The sequence below is a fragment of the Acinonyx jubatus genome, chromosome A1, assembly GCF_027475565.1.
Source record: "Acinonyx jubatus isolate Ajub_Pintada_27869175 chromosome A1, VMU_Ajub_asm_v1.0, whole genome shotgun sequence".
Lineage (NCBI taxonomy): Eukaryota > Metazoa > Chordata > Mammalia > Carnivora > Felidae > Acinonyx > Acinonyx jubatus.
The window spans coordinates 59,665,779-59,684,112 of NC_069380.1; the positions used below are offsets into that span (position 1 = coordinate 59,665,779).

The 18,334-nt window shown below is 32.6% G+C and overlaps 1 long non-coding RNA gene across 6 annotated transcripts in view; it reads right to left on the reverse strand.

Moving 5' to 3' along the window:
- LOC128314489 (uncharacterized) overlaps positions 1-18,334 on the reverse strand; it is a 362,097-nt gene that overhangs the window by 229,960 nt on the left and 113,803 nt on the right. For all 6 annotated transcript variants that reach the window (XR_008296196.1, XR_008296207.1, XR_008296209.1 and 3 more), the window contains exon 3: positions 4,463-4,564. This is a non-coding gene — a long non-coding RNA (uncharacterized LOC128314489). The remainder of the gene's footprint in view (positions 1-4,462; positions 4,565-18,334) is intronic.

Consider the following 18,334-nt stretch of genomic DNA (forward strand, 5'->3'; position numbering starts at 1 on the left):
GACTAGGATACCTAGGTCTTAGACTTTATATGAACTCTCTAGATTATAACTTTGCCTAGAGCTTCCTGCCTCCACCCTTTCTGCTTAAACAAAAAGCTGCCTCAACTTTCCTGTTACGGAAACATTTGACAAAGTTTGCTGTTTCAAGGTTCCTCTAGCACTTTTTAGTGTGCCCCCTCCTGTTTTCACAAATCACCTTCCCAAAGTATTCATATGTAAAAGCTTTGTTCACCCATCCTTTCCCTCAGACTTCTCAGTTAGTCTTTCAGTATTTCCTTATTGTCAATTGTTCCCCTCTCTCTACTGTAATCATCTTTTCCAGTGAAGTCTCTCCTTGTATACAGTTATTTTTAAGAGGTAAATAGTTTTATTAGCTTTTTTTTCTTTGAGACCATAGTGAAAGTAATGACCTAGCTATTTTTATTTTTTTATTTGAGTGTAGTCAATGCACAATGTTACATTAGTTTCAGGTGTACAAACCCACAGCTAACATGATACTCAATGGTGAAAAACTGAGAGCTTTTCCTCTAACATGTGGAACATGACAAGCATTTCCACTCTAGCCACTTTTATTCAACATAGTACTAGAGGTTCTAGCCACAGCAATCAGACAAGAAAAAGAACAAAGGAAATAGACATTCATGTTGGTGAAGAAGAAGTTAAACTGTCACGCTTTGTAGATGTCATGATACTATACATAGAAAATTCTACCAAATACAACACCAAAAAAGTACTGAAACTGATAAATGAATTCAGTAAAGTTGCAGATTACAAAATTAGTATCCAGAAATCAGTAGCATTTCTATACACTAATAATAAATAGCAGAAAAATACATTCAGAGAACAATCCCATTTGCTATCACACCAAAAAAAAAAAAATACATAAGAATAAACTTGAGCAAGGAAGTGAAAAAACTGTACTCTGAAAACTAAAACACTGATGAAAGAAACTGAAGAGGACACAAACAAATGGAAAGATATTCCATGTTCATGGATTGGAAGAAATAATGTTGTTAAAATGTCCATTTTAACTCTCAGTCTACAATTTCAAAGAAATGCCTTTCAAAATACCATCAGTATTTTTCTCAAAACTAGAACAATATTACCAAAATTTCTACAGAATCACAAAATACCATGAATAACCAAAGTGATATTGAGAAAGAAAAACAAATATTGAGAAATAAAAACAAAACAAACAAGTTCAGATTCCAAGACATACTACAAAGCTGTAGTAATCAAAACAGTATGATACTGGCAAAACAACAGCAACAACAACAACAACAACAACAACAACAAACCCACAGAAACTTAGAATAGAAGAGACTATAGAGCTCAGAAATAAACCCATGTTTATATAGCCAATTAATCTATGACACAGGAGGCAAAAATAAGAAAAAGAATCTCTTCAATACATAGTTCTGGGAAAACTGGACCACCTTCTAACACCATACACAAAAATAAACTCAAGATGGATTAAAGACCTAAATGTGACACCTGAAACCATAAAAATCCTAAAGAGAACACTGGCTTTGTGTTTTACTTGACAGAATACTTCTATTTAGTAAAAAAATAACATAATAGGCTTTAGTCTATCATCTTATAATTTGTTTTCTAAGATTTTTATCTGCTTTTGTATTTATATTTTACCCCTTTGGCTCTCTTGGAAAATTCAGTTTTTCTCCTGTATTAGGTTTTTATTTTTCCTTGTATTATATATCATTATTTAGTTGTACCTTATGTTATTTCTTCCTTATTAGATTTTTAGATGCTCTGTTCTTTTATTATTCTTTTAGCAGTTATACTACCAATTTCAATATGCATCAATGACATATTGCAGTCTACTTTAAATTAGTACTTGTCACTTCCCCTAAAGGCAAGAAACTTCCAGTAGTTTAACATTATTTATTCCCCTTATTCTATTTTTGCTTTTAAGATATAGAATATTTTATCTCACATGTTATAAATCCCACAATATTTAGTATTAATGTAACATTGATTTCTACTTACCCATATATTTACTGCTTGTTGTAATTTTACTTATTTTTTGAAGTTGCTTGATTTCATCTGGAGATTAGTTTTCTCATAGGAAAGGTCTATAGCTTTGAAGTCTCAAAATTTTTTTTGTGGGGAGACATTAGAAACATCTTTATTTCACTTACATTTTTAAAGGTATTTTCACTGATTATAGACTCAAACAGTTCTATTTTACTCTGCTCCAGTTTGGAAGCTGCCCTAAAAGAAACAGCTACAGGCATGTGGGTTGCAATTTATGATCTTTCCTTATCTCAAGGTGATTCACTCTGGTTGATTGTCTGGTACAATTATTTTATAACTATTGTATAGGTATTTAATTGGAAGAAGAGCAAATCTGATACCTAATTCTCCATCATGGTCATATTCAGAGGCCTTCAAACTTTCTTTACACTCAAATTCATCTAAGACATTTTATCTATTATTTAAAATTTTGCAATGTTTAATTACCTAATGAAGAAAGACTTAAATAATATATATAATTATTAAATAATATATATTATTTAATTATATATTAAATAATTAATTATTAATTATTTATATATTTAATATTTAATTATATTAATTAATATTTAAATATATTAAATATATTTAATAAAATATATATTTAATATAATTAAATATATATTAAATAATATATTATTTAATAATATATAATTATTATATATTATATAATTTATTATATAATATATAATTATTATATATGTTTAATAATATATGATTATTAAATAATATATATATGTATATATATAATATATATATAATAATATATATACAGACTTTTTACTTCCTTCTTGATGTTGAGCATCAGTGCTGGTTATAATCTAAACAAATGGTCAATATCAATGTCATATTCAACCTCTGAATGCTTGAATAATTTGGAGGGATAAAATGTACACTTGTAAATTATGCTTCAAATGAGCAATACTGTTTTATTGATAATAATTAAATTAAATTTAGAAGAATGTTTCATAAAAACACGGTGAAATTATAATATTTATCATAGGCTTGATTCATTTTTTAAAATTACTATGCTTATGTAAAGAAAAATTATATTCATGAAAAAAATATATATATATAAAATTCCAAGTTTTCTATTTACATGTAGACACACAAACACAGCTGCACATATATCTTGCCTGTGTGATAAATGATTAAACATTTCAAACATGTTCAAGAAAACATTTCCTTTTTATAAATACATGGGACTGATGTCATGTGAGTTTTCATTCAATAAGCAATAGTTTTCATTCAATCAGCAATAACTGTAACAAAAAATAATATTGCCAGGGGCCATTATTTGAAAAGAAATCATTGTAACCAAGAACAATAATCTTAGCACTACCTTTGTCATAAGCACTGGAAAACTGTTCCCTAAATGGAGAATTTCTATGATTCTCCTCTTTTTCTATTTTATTCTAAAGGAACTATGTGTCATCATGAATTATTTATATTGTGCAAGGGATACAGGAAGAAAAGAATATAGTGTAACATTTCTGTAAAAGACATTTCAGAATTTTAAGGGGAGAATAAACCACATTTCTATAGATCTGAGTATATTATCACTTTAACACTTGAAAATAGATTGAATGCTTAATATTATTACAGAAATAAACAAAATGTAAGTTTCATTTTATAGCTCAAATTAAATTGTGCAACCTTATCATTAGAAAAATATAAGGACCCAATAAGAATCAAACTTTCCCACCAATAATTTCAAAATATGACTTAGTTATATTCCAAAAGCTTCAATAATAATTAGTGAATCAAAGAAATTTGACATGTTTCTTAAGTTAGCAATCAGTCCTTATTAATTTTTGTATCCTTAGTCTCACATAATATCTCTCACTTAAATGAATGAATGAATGATGCCAAAATGAACAAATAATTCTTGAGCTAAATTTACTCCTGTGAGACCATTTGTGTTGATCAGTTCTTGCTTCATATTTCTATTACCTTTAAGTACATTAGTGTGACACAATGTCAACAAACAGTTTTATGACTGACCTAAAACACAACTTAGCAGCAAAAATTTAGTCAAGAGCATACTTTAGTAATGTATTAGCAGTAGAGTAATAAAAGTAGAAGCAACAGCAGGAGCAGCAGTAGTAAAAATAACAAAAGTAATAGCTTATTTATAGAACATATATGTGACAAGAATGGTTTAATTGCTATAAAGCATTATAATATTTCATATTTCTATAAGTATGAGCATTACTTACATTAATGTTCTTCTTATAAAGAGAACTGAGGTCTGAAAAAGTTGAATACAATAATCCAAATGTCATAAAAACAATATATAACACAGCCAGTATTGAGCTCAGGTATACTAGGGTTTTATACTTTTAATTAATCATTAGTATATAATAGTGCAGGTCTATGGGGATGTATGGAGAGATAGATAGCTAGATAGATAATCTGAAGATAATACCTTTTTCAAATATCTAGAAACAAGCAGGAAAGAGTGTTTTCAGTTCAGCATTTGACGAATCATTTTCATACAAATTAGTTTCCAATGAGTCAGGAAATACATCTAGGAAATGAGAAAAAAAAAAAAACACAATTGTAGAAACTTGGTTAATGAAGCAATTATGGTGAAAATATATCACATGAATCATGGTGAATGAAACATTTAGTGATTTACAGTATTTGGAGATTTACAAAAATCTCTGGGTATTTAATTAAGGAGCACCATATATGGCCACATGTGAACACCTGGGATGCAATGAAACAATTTGGGGGAGGATGACTTTGTAGGAAGGCTGATTGTGCAAACAGAGATTCAAACATAGTCAAGACAGTGGAATATTGTGGGATATAAGATTTCACCTATGAAGGCCAAAAGGCTTCTAACAATATCAGATATGGTACTGACCTTTAAATATTATAAATGACCACACTGTATTACCATGCATTCAATTTCGCCAGCCTAAGTGTGGTGAGCAACCTCATTATCTATTTAGGCTTCATTTAATAAAGGCTAGTGTTCAATGAGCTATTCTATTGGGTGGAATATTGATACCTGAAAACGATGTTTTTAGTTGGTCATCATGCAGAGACCAGAGCATTCTTAACACTGTTGAAATGTCCTGTGTTTTTTTTATGTGAAGAACTTTGATGTGCTTGACTGGGAACTGATGAAACACCAGTATATCTCAAGGTCTAGATCCTTGTGAATGAATGACTGGGATCCTTGAGACATTAACTATGAGTATATATGAAGAATAGACATTATGGTGTGTGTATAGAGTAGGAGTTGGGAGTCAGGGGGAAGGGAGAGGAGGATGGAGAGTTTGAAGGTGAGTGCTGAGCATGTAACTTAAAAAGGGATAAAAGACCCAGACTATGTAGGGAATTTGGGGTCATATTAAGTATTTTGGATCTTAAAACTGAGAACAATTAAATGTCATGAATGAAAGTTCCATTATTTATTTTAGAGTTTAAATATTATTCCTTATGTTTTCACCAGTCGCTTTTCACATCCTTTGTTCCTCTCATATCTCTCCCCATTTGTGCTCTCCCATGACTACCTCATCTCCTAATTTGACAACCACTTAATTGTCTTCTCCAGCTTTAACTCCTTTCTTTGCTTGTCATATCATGTCATCTGCATTACTATCTATTGTCTATTTTGTCAACTCTTAGAGAGAAACAGTAAGTAGTATGAAAAACACTTGGGTATTTTCTAGGCTCTTTGAATTACTTTGTATTTTGGTATTAAATTTACCCTTTTAAAAAAATCTGCTTCTAAGGAATCTAAATCTTATCTTGTTCTCTGTGGTATATATATATATACCCTTGAGTAATTCTGACCAGTTTTATGTCATTAAATTAGTTTTCTTTTAACTGTATAAATTTCTACTTTAGAGTCTGTATATTGAATGGGATGTATAATATAGAAGACAGAATTATATGTAATAGATGGTATTACTAAATTGGTGATCAAACCTTGTGGAGTAAATATTTAAACCTGATTTCTTATGAACAATTAACATTGCTCCCAGATAAAATTCATTTTTATATTTTAATAAATTTCTCTTTTTGTGGTATCCTTACTAAATACATTCAAGAATGAATAATTCATTATTACTGCAGATTTTTAGAAAGAGTTCTCCATCCCTTATTTTTTTAGTAACCAAAAGTTACACATACATCAAATGTATCAAGTGTAGGCTACTTATGCTCAACATGCACAAATATAATTTTCAGCTGCTGGATAAGGAAGGAGGAAAAAACCATATACTTAGGTAATTTTGTCTTCTGGTACGAGAAGTTATGGCTAGTACTAATAAAATGGATTAATAGATATACAGACATACAATTGATCATTTATAAATATCAGCAACATTCACCCAGCTGAGAATATAATTCTCTTGTTGTTGGTTAACACATCACCTTAAGAATATTATTTTATTTTCCTCTTTGACTTAATTTAGAACTATTTCCTCAGTTAATCTGCAGTACTGTACTCTGGTTGGTTATTGGCATTAAGAGAACAAAATTACACTTCACTTCAGTGCTATAGAGAAGGAGCTGAAACTTTACACATTTTTGTGTAAGTCACATGGTCTGTGAAATCAGTGTCTGCTAATATTCTATTCTTGATTGCCTTGTTGTAGGATCCAGGAAATACATGAAAATTGCTGGGGTAATTAAACAATGATAAAGCCTTTCAATTCCTATAAAAACTCAGTAAGTCAGTGGTTGAGCCCAAACCCATTAACATGAAGGAAATACTCAATAATCAGCCTGGAATTTAATTGTTAATTTAGCAACAACAGTATGAACAGGAATTTCAATAATTTCAGTTTTCAGTAATATATGAAAAGACTGGTTCATGAAACCAAGGGTTAGAATAATATTGATGGCTTAAAATCCAGTTACTAATATAGAACCCAAAAAAAACAAGGGAGAGGAAACTGGGGAGTTGTTCAATGGGTATAAGGTTTGTATGAAAAATGAATAAATTCTAGAGATCTGCTGTACAATACAGTGCCTGTAACTAACAATAATGTATTGCACATTTAAAAAATTGTTGAGAGTAGATCTCATGTTATGTGTTTAAATAAATAAATAAAAAAAATAAATAAATAAATAAGAAAGCTAAGAGCTTCATGAAGCTATCTATGGTAATGGCAATATGCCAGGTTAAATAAAGTTGCTTTCAGAAAAATTTTCTCAGATGTTAAAAAAAAATATTTTCATTATATTGTGTATCAGAAAACAACTTTAATCATTATTGTCAGTCACCGTTTCCCTCATTTCAGTGATTGAAATGGAATACCCATGCAACCTGAAGTTAGGCTTTAAAAAGAGCCAGTATTATTAGCCTAAACCTTTGAAAATGTCGGAAGCCAGTTTTAAGTCTCAAAAAACATATACTTTATCTTAATTTATCTAGAATTTCTTCAAATATCACATCCAAAAATAATAAAAGCTATACTTCATTTAACATTATTTTCACTTTGACTTATGAATAATGCAATCTTTTGACAAAGTACTGTTTTTTAACCCTTTAATACGTATTTGATTAGGTATAAACAACAGTTGTCACAAAATAGCCTACTACCTTCTTCTGCTACTTCCATATTTTTTATTGAAAATAAACATTTGAAAAACTGCATTATCATTAAATATATTTTAACATCGAGCTAGAAAGTTATCATCAAAACTTTATCATGTTCAAATGTGAAAATATTTTGCTATCTTAGAAACTGGCTTGCTGAAAAGAGTATGATCTGCCATAAGTTGAATTTTCCTTGTAACGCAATTGTAAAAAAATTACCAGTTTTGTACAATGCTGATGGCTTGGAAACTAGAAATACATAATGTAAATTGAGGGTAAATTTTCTTTAATTTTGTAAAATTGTTTTTTCCTAATTGTATACCAAATGATTCAAAATATATCTGAAAAATACAAGCTTGGAAAAATCGATAGGAAACTAATTTTATAATGGTGAGAAAGTTAATATAAAAGTAGCTTATAACATGTACATTTGCATGAACATTTATTTTACAATTAACATATGATATTTTGTTACATGTTTGTTTAGATAAAAGACTCCTCTTACAAATATTATTATTTTTTTTAAAGTAAGCTTTATGCTCAACATGGGCTTGAACTCATGACTCTGAAATCAAGAGTTGTATGCTCTACCAACTGAGCCAGCCAGGTGCCCCTATTTTAAAAAATTAATAGTAATTGACTATTTCTATTTATACATAAAGACAAATTATTAACCCAAAGAATTACTGTTTATAAGATAAATTCAAAACAACTTCATCTTTTTTGGCTAAAATAAAAATATCTCCTTAATATATACATAGGACTGCAAGTATGAATCACTGGAAAACTATAAACACTTTTTGTTAGTGAGTCCTTAAATAGGAAATGTCTTACTGGGCCAGCTTAAAGTAAGATTTGTTTTAGGGGGAAAAAAAAGAAAAGAACCTTTCAAACATAAGTAATTTATAGAGATCATGGTATTTAAGTAAATTATATACAGAGGACTTCAATTGTGAATCATCAGAAAACTGTAAACACTTCTTATTACTGAGTCTTTAAACAGGAAATACGTTATTGGGACAGCTTAAAATAAGATTCATTTAGGAAAAAAAAAAGGAAAGAACCTTTCAAGTGTATGTTATTTACAGAGATCATGGTATTTGATTAAATATTAGTTTAATAAGAATTTATTTATATGCCAAAAATAATCACATTGGAAAATGGAAGTGATACAAAATGCAATAGTAAAAAAAATGAATAGTGGGAGGACAGAAAGGAAAAAATCCATCAGACTGTAGGATAAACAATAATTTGGAAATTGTTTGCATAGGATGTAAACCTGCTCCATGACAAGGAAGTATGAGTTAAACAGGCCTAAAGATTGGGGCGCTTGGGTGGCTCAGTCAGTTAAGCCTCTGACTTCGGCTCAGGTTATGGTCTCGCGCTCCGTGAGTTTGAGCCCCGCGTTGGGCTCCGTGCTGACAACTCAGAGCCTGGAGCCTGTTTCAGATTCTGTGTCTCCCTCTCTCTCCGACCCTCTCTCTCCGACCCTCCCTCAGACCCTCCCTCGTTCATGCTCTGTCTCTCTCTGTCTCAAAAATTAAAAAAAAATATATATATTAAAAATAAGTAAATAAACAGGCCTAAAGAAGTATAGCAGGGACTCAATTTTGGTAGTTGGATGGTGTGATCAAAACCACAGGAAAGAAGCCAACATGTTCTGTTGACAAAGGTACAACTTACACTGTCAAAGTGTTCACTGTCTAGTGAACTAGATTATTGTTATCTATTGTACCTACATATTGTTACTGGATTATAGTTAACTGTTATCAATTAAAAATCTGTTAAGTGGTATACTGAACATATGCAATGAAGAAACCAATCTAAAAGAAGCAGATTCACTTACTAAATACACACGTATGGAGGATCTGCTATGCCCAGTCACTGCACTCATCTCTAAGAATAAATCGGTCAACATGAAAGGCAGTGCCTCTACTCTCAAAGAACTAATATCTAAAGTGATTGTTTTTACCAATTTTTTGACAAAAAATATGGTAGCCCTGACAAATCACACTGCTCTGCTGGACTCAAGCAATAGCAGTTTAGAACAGTAATTAAGATGTGGTGTACAAAAAAAAAAAAAAAAAAAAAAAAAAATTCTAATCTTTAATTCTGGAGAATACATTGCAATGTCTTAAGGAATTCCAAGAGAAAAATGAAAGATTCCTGGCTGAAATAAATAATAAGCCAACTCATGTTGTTGTAGTATTAACATGAATAGTGAAACTACCCTGACTCAAATTGGATTCAGATTCCACCATTCACAAACCCTGAAACCTTTCACAAATTACTTAGAAGTGTAGAGTTTTAGATTTAGACTAAGTATCTGATGTACCAAAATTCAGCACTTTAAACAAAGAAGTGTTATAAAAGTTTCCTGTACATATTGCACAGAATCTTAGTACTTGACATGAAAACAAAAATAGGTGAAGTTACTCTGTCTGAAGTGAAGAGAGAGGGTCCAATCCCTTGAATGCTAGACCCTTATTTTGGTTATCCTGAGTTGGCTCATGAGACACTTTCTAAAAAACCCACCGGAAACCTAAGGAGCAGAGTTGAAAAATTCCTCACCTAGTCCATCTTCATTTAGCAGGGAATATACTCCAGAGAATTTATTTCCATCCTCTTCTACAGTTAGTTGTGGCCTACTTGAAACTAAAATTTACCCCCCTAAACACCAGCTTATCAGATGTTCCACGACTGTGTAACTATTTGGAAGGAAACAGCAATGTATTACTCAAAGGGAAAATAAAAATAAATATTATAATCCATTTTGTTAGAAGACTCAAAGTGTACACCGTTTTGTTAGATGTAAAAAAAAACATCTCTTTTCCACTCTGACTTTATAGGATTCTGAGAAAGGGGAAATCAGAGGACAAATGTACAATTTGGAAAGGACATACTGCAATAATTGTAATAATACTTCTCCATGATGTCTAGAGACAAATTTTACTAACTATACCATGACTTTCTCTCTCTCTCTCTTTTCCTAGATCTATTTGCACTTAAAAGTATTCATGTTATGAGTAAAGATCAAAGTCATACTAATTTCTAAGGCTGTTAAATTTATTAATCAATTAAACTAATATTAACTGAATATGCAATGAAACCCTATGTATACTAAAAATAAGCAATATAATATTCATACATGAAAAACTATAATCAGTATAATGATGCTAAGTTATTAACCAATGCTCACAGGGTTTACTTGAAAATTCTTTCAGTTCTTAAGAAATTTAAAAAGTTTTATAAGTAGTTACAATGAAATACAGTGTGGAGTTGTCACTTTACATATAATCTATTGAAACTTCTCCCATTTACCATTATCTAATTTAAAATGGAAATATGACAGCACCTTGCTTAGCCCATTAATCCTCAAATAATCTATCATAGCTTATAATAAATAAGCTATAACTTGGTTGTCAGTAAGCTGTACTAAATTGTCAAATTTAATATACCTGTGTTAAGTTCTGTTGGGGTTTTTTGGACTTGTGAAGAAAAATTTTATTCAATGCAAAATCTATTGATACTTGGAAGATAAATATTGAAACATTTTTTATAGAAAGAGGCAGATGTAATAAGAGAAAGAAAAGGCGAAAAAAAGAGTAAAAGAATGGAGAGAATTAAAAGAAGATAAAAGAAAAAAAAACAAAGGGGAAGGAGACACTTAAATTTAAAAATTAAATAGGAAATATAAGGATATTTTCATTTATAAGAAAGCACAGAGGATAAATTAAATGTATGAATAGTACTATATTTATACATTAACTCATCAATGATTTATTGAATATTTACCATGTCCCAGGAATTCTGAAGTTGTCAGGAATATAGACAGTGCCAACTAGGAGGCTGCAGTTTACTGGGGACACTGACAAGTCAATGGACATCATAGTACTGTGTTATGAATGTTTTAATAAAGAAAATCCCAGCTGCATACACACATACATACATACATACAAAGGACATCCATATAGTTCTGGACATCCTTTTAGTTCTGCAGGTCAGAAGTGCCGTATGGGTCATCAAAATGTCTATAGGAATATGTTCCTTTCTGGAGGCTCCCAGAACAAAATCCACCACTTTGCTCAATTGTATGATTGCAAGAATTCAGTTCCTTGCTGCTATTGGAGTAAGGTTTCTATTTTCTCGCTGACTGTAAACTAAGGACATTCCCAGCTTCTAGAGGCTGCCACATTTCTTGGCTCCTATTCTCCTTTTCCCCTCAAACCTAGCAATAGCAGGTCTAGTCCTCACAGTGCATCTTTCTGAAATCACTCTTCTGCCTTTCTCTTCCACTTTTAGGGAATCATGATTAGATTGGGTCCACCCAGGCACTGCAGGAAAGTCTCCCTACCTCGATATCCTTATCCTTAATCACATCTGTAAGTCCTTTTGCCATGTTAAGTAACATATGTCTGGAGATCGGGGTTTGGATGTCTTCAGGGGTGAGGGAGCATTATTCCATCCACCGGGGAAACAGTAGGTAAGATCCTTAACAAAAACATATATATATATATATATATATACCAAATTTTAAAGAACAAGTAATATTTCCCCAGAGGAAGAAAAAATAGTTTAGCAAGAACATTTCAGAGAGAGGTTTATGAGTCAGAAAAAGGAAATGGCAGTTTTGAAAAAATGTCTCAGTTTAGCAAGTTTAGATGTCATGAAAGGCTGAAGAGACTATCAGGAGAATGAAGTGTTTCCTAAGCCATGCCTCGGTGTTTGAGTTTTATTCTAAATGTAGTAGAAAACCATGGAAGCACTTTAAGAAAAAAAAGTAGTATCATATGTTCATTTTATAAAAGTTACTGACAGTACGCTGAAAAGGAATTGCAGGAAAGGGTCAAAACTGGAGGAACAGAGAAAAGTTAGGAGGATAATTCAATAAATGGGAGGAGAAATGGCATCAGCTTTATCATAGGCAGTGACAGTGATGACCTTGAAGAGAGGATGGAGTCTAACAATATCCAGGAAATATAAGTAAGAGAATTTGACAATAAATTGGATATGGGGGATGAAGTTAATGGGGGAGAAAGAATGGTTTCAAGACTTGTAGCTTTGGAAGCTCAGGCTGGGAGATGAAAGTGTCAACTCACGTTCCTTTAAATGTATGCCCAAGGAATTGTAGTAAGGAAGTCTGGAAAGGCTGACTTATTCTGTGATATACTGGGCTTGGCTGCCCTACACTGAAACTTCAGTTAGAACAAAAGCTTTGAAAACAACTATATCTTTATAAGATGTTGCTCAGTCCTTATAAAATCAATCTATACCATTGCTATTCCTCATTAATATCATATCATTTATCTATAATTCTAAATTGACATAAATCTAAATTTCTAACTGACATAGAAATTCAGGGCATCAACAGTATAACATCCTTTAAGTTTTAAAGGAAGAGAGGATATACATCAAGGCATGAGAGTATCTTTGGTGTCTACGAAGCCTCACACTCTAAGAAAGGTACATGTTATAACAGAAACATTAGTTGGAAATCAGTTACAAAAAGACATCTTCCAGCTCTATCATTTCTAAAAGTATTTTAATAGAATAGCTACAGATTAGTCCATGAAAAAATTTCATGAACCCCCTACAAAATCATTCAGATGTTATTTTCATTTCTGTTACTAATTTCTGTAAAAATTACTAGGTATCCTTAGAGGACCCCTGATTTCATGGCTTTGGGTAGGAAAAAGAAATAGGCTGATGTGAACTCTCTCATCATTAACTAACATTTAAAGTACATTCAAGATGTGTTGAAACCATCTTAAAGGGTCTCTCACTGGCCAAGGTGTAATAATTAGATAATTAAACATTAAAAGTTATCATGGTATTTTGGATCATTTGACTTTATAAAATTCTATGAGTGCAAAGAGAAAATTATATGAGGTACAGAATAATGTATATAGTTACACAAGATTAAAAAGATGACAGAATAGACTAGTTATAATTTTAAATTATTTTTACAAAAAGGGGTATTTTATCCTAAACTTGATTATAGAACATATATACATATGCATATATATGCGTACATATATATTATACATTTCTTCTGAAAGTAGGAAAGTACAAACAGTGAAATGGTCAGAAAAAAATATCCTCAAGTACTGAAGAAATGTAGCAAATATAAGAAGGTTAGAAGTGAGTCTAAATACTACCACTAGTGATCATACCGAAGGAATAATTATTAAAAAGACCAGCCACTATTTCAAAAACATAAATTACTCAAAGATTTCAAAGAATAGACTTATGTAGACATGATCCTTTACTAAAAAATCTGAAAAAAGCTAGTAAATTACAAATTTTGTAGAAATACAGTTAAGCTATATATGGGTTTCTAATCATAAAAGACAGACATGAAACACCATGATATAAAAAGTAAACCTTCATTACATTGGAAAAGAAAAGAGAGACAGACAGACACACACATACTCAGGATAATATCAAATGCTTTAATTTGAAACAATCTCCCCATATCTTGGGTCCCACCCAAGAGTCAACACTTCAGCAATCATAAATACATAACTTTTGTATGGTATTCTTTTTATCATGTTTTGAAAGAGAACTAGAGAACATGTAAAAATAATATATAGTATACTAAATGAAACTCTGGAATATGGGAAAAGTGGCAATGAAATGAAACAGTAAAGATGCAAACAAGTTTATGTTACAAGCACCTTGTAACTTTGAACTTTTATCTCTGTCTCCTTAAATCAGTGAGGCTGTGCTCTGTTCAGGATCTGTTTTCCTACATTGCAGTTTGGGAAGGGCCTCGAGGTCCTGCCCATGTTCTAATGTTCAAAAAGCGATGGTTGGGTAAGTCCTGTTTTAGTTACTCTATCAAATCTAATGGCAGATTTCCTCCAATACAACTTTGCAAAGTAATCCAACATTTTCAGTACATAGGCTGTGCCCTCCAGAAGGAGGCTTTGCACTTCTCTAACTGAATTATGCTGTAATCTAGTTTTATTACAGACCTTTTTTAAAAGGAGGCATCTTGTAAACGTGGGTATTGAGAATTTCATCGATGCATGAGGCAAGGTCCCAGATAAAGATCCCAATTTTTTTCTTCAGCAAAAAAAATTTATTTTATTTGTTCCTTTAGTTCCCTTTTCCCCACTTTTGCATACTTAGAGACAACTCTCCATGGATGTCCTTCATGTACACACATGAGTTGAGCAGAGGCCAGAATGCCTTATTTCTAAAGTATCTTTTGAAGGATGTGTGTATAGCAAACAGCCTTGGAAGATAGAGTATTTCCCTCCAGAGCAGATAACAGGTATGTTTACTGTCAATTATAAAAGATTTGAGTTCCTAAGAAAAAGTCTCCTCTCCTATAATTCACTCCACTGTGTGTGCAAAAATCACCTCTTCTTATATCACTCTTTAGAAATACAGGTTTACAGAACAGGTGCAATAAGAACTTGATACATTGACTGTAGCCATTGAAATGATTAATTCCTTCATCTAATAATTAATTCCTTCATTAATTCCTCCTATCATCTAAAAGGGTGATATCTTCAGACAGCACTCATGAAATAGTAAGAGGCTAATGTTTAAACTTGCATATGGGGTAACACCCTTTACAGTTCTTGATGGTTTTGGCAATGGAGATGGGATGCTGACAAAGACATGATTTCCTGGAAGGGAAGAATGAGTCCTGGTGGGCCAGTGAAGAGAACTTGTGGAATGGGGAAGCAGATTCAAAGGCGGCTGCTAACCATCCTCTGGGCAAGTAGACTTTCTCATTGCTATTGTAGTCAGCCTTAGGTCCTCCTGGGTAGGCAGAAATTTCTGATCCCTTCCAGGTAAGTTACAGAGACATGTGCTGATACTAAGCATGAAAATGTAAAATTTGCAACTGCTATGTGCAAAACCAGGTGAATCACTGAAACTTTGGATAGTTCACTTGTGAAAGTGATGAGTGCATAATGCTAATTAAGGGACCATTGTATTCCCTGAACAACTTTACAGCCCACCTTCTCCTGTAGCATGTTGAGCCAACCTTATTCCTTTTGGAGACAGGTAATATTTCAGAGTTTCTTGCAGTGGTGGGTCCCGACTGTTCTAAGGCTGCTTTTGGCCCTACTTGGGAGAGTTTTCTGAGAAAGACAAATTCCTAAGGAAACAGAAGATGACACATTGACTAGTGTACGTGCTAAGGGCCTGAACTCTGATGTGACCAATTGCTATGGAGCTGCTGATCAAGTCCGCACCTCACAGACTGTCACTGTTGCTGGCTGGATCTATCGTCAAATCACACATGGAAACATTCACTTTAACAGACTGGGCACAAATAAAGGACTCTATTGTTTTGATGTGGAGTATACAGCTCCATGCTGAATTTATGGCTGTTATCAGAAGTTGACCCATTTGTAGGCAGTGAGAGGGGCACAATCCTGTGAGGCAATTGCCCAAGACTGCTGCAAAGAAATTAAGCAAATGAGACTTCCCTCCCACTCTCAGGGTGAAGTTATTCTACTGGGATAGAGCACACTGATTTTGTGGTATTGCGTGGGAGAACAACCCTAATCGCTGGGGGGTATGAGGGAGAGAAAGGAACTATATAGATATAGATATACGTGTCTAAAGGTATATTTTTTCTATTGTAATATGTCTCCAAAGTCTCCCCTGAAAACCTTCCTGTGGTGGGGCTCTCACACACAAACTGTTGCAAGTTCCTTTAAATTTAACTCACCCACAGAGTTACCATTCTCCTCCAGGTGGCTCCAACCATGATTTAATAATCACCATTTCTCTTATTATCAAAATTCTGTCATAAAAAGCTGAGAATGTGCCCAGCTTCTGCACCTTTCAGGAAAACAAACATACAAACACCTGTATACACCTGCATATGTCTGCCCCACTCTCATTCATTCTCTATAGCTCTTATTTGGGCCACATGCATCTTATTTGGGGACCCCCAACAATTGTGACCAATTTTTTTTATCCAGGGGGGACACGTTGGTACTACTGTCAACTTCTACTCCTGACTGACGTAGGCTACAAGTGAGACACAAACACAGTTTTAAATATTTCAGTTGGAAAATTCAGAAACCAAGAGTCATCAACATCTCCCCCTGAAAAATCCAAGTTCTAGCAATTTAAAATCATTTATGACTTTAGTTCAGCCCCTCATGTTTCCAAGCTTGATTTAGTGCAGTCACTATATAACCATCATCCATGCTTCCAGTCTTGTTTCCTGAGTCTGGTTTCTGTTCTTTAAAAAGAAAATAATCTTCCTACCATGAATAATCACATGAGTTTTTGCTTAATATTCATCAAGAAATCAAACACCACTGAGAATAAAGAGCAAAATTCCCAGCACGGCCTGCAATGTCCTTCGTGACCTGTCATTGGTTTCATCCAGAATTGCCCTTCCTATTCCCCATACCTTCTCCATATACTTAAGTACAAGTATATACACTTGAACTTTGCACATGTTCTTGCAGCTCCCTTTATACATCATGCTTCCTCCTCTTCTAGTGTTCTCTTCTTTCTGCCTACAGTTTTGTTCATTGCATAATCCATAATTATGGATCTTTAATATTAGTTTTTTAATAGTAAAAATCCTTGCATCCTCAATGTCTCATTTCTTTTCTGATTTAAATTCTTCTCAGGAATTTCATCAGTTGCTCACCAATGTGTTTTTACAGCACCCATACATGACTTTAAAATAGTGCTGTCCCTCGCTTTGGCATTATTCTACTTATTTGTCTCATCTTCAAATACACAATAAGCTCTTTGGTCTGAAGCTACCTCAGCAAAACACCAGTCAACAAATTCCAAACTCAATGTAAATATTCAATAAATGTTCACTGGATGTATTAACACATGATTGCACTCCACAATAGTATTTCAATTATTAAATTTTATATGGTGATATGGTCAATTGAAAAGAAAGTGTAAATAAAAAATAGTTTCAAAATAGTCCTTTTGGATGAAGATAATTTAGCTTTTATTCTATTTTATACTATTGATTTAATATTTTTATGCAAAAAGTTACTTGTTAAAGCATAACCCTAACCTTTTATGAGCATATGAATAATGAATACTCCTTTTACACACAATTAGCAATTAGGTTTTCAGATTAGTTATTTGTCACATTGAAAAGAGCACAGTTCTCCGATTAAAGGATGCTAAGCAGATAAGAATTAATGTTGAGCAGATCTTCACGAGACATTAGAGATTCAGTGGGTTGTCCCGGAAACATGAGAGCAACATAAAGTGAAAGAGAAAGGAAATAAATGAGAGATTAAAACACAGATGATAGGAAACTGTCTACTCTTCCATGTCACTTAGTTCTGCTCTGTGTTCTAGTGCTTCAGAGAAGCATTACAGTTAACACCATGGAGACACTTAGGCTGCTTTTATATTTTGGCTATTGTGACTAAAGCTGCAATAAACACAGGAGTGTAGCTATCTCTTCAAGGTCCCGATTTCTTTGGATATATACCCAGAGGTGCAATTGCTGGATTGTATGAATGAATGGATAAGAACATGTGGTCTGTGTACGTATATGTGTGTGTGTGTGTGTGTGTGTGTGTGTAATAATATAATGTTATATAATAATACATATATTATATATGATATATAATAATGGGTGAGAATGATGAGAAAGAAGGAAATCTTGCAATCTGCAATAACATGGGCATTATGCTAAGTGATACGTCAAAAAGGAAAGACAAATACAGTACCATATCACTGATACATGGAATCTAAAATAGCTGAACTTAA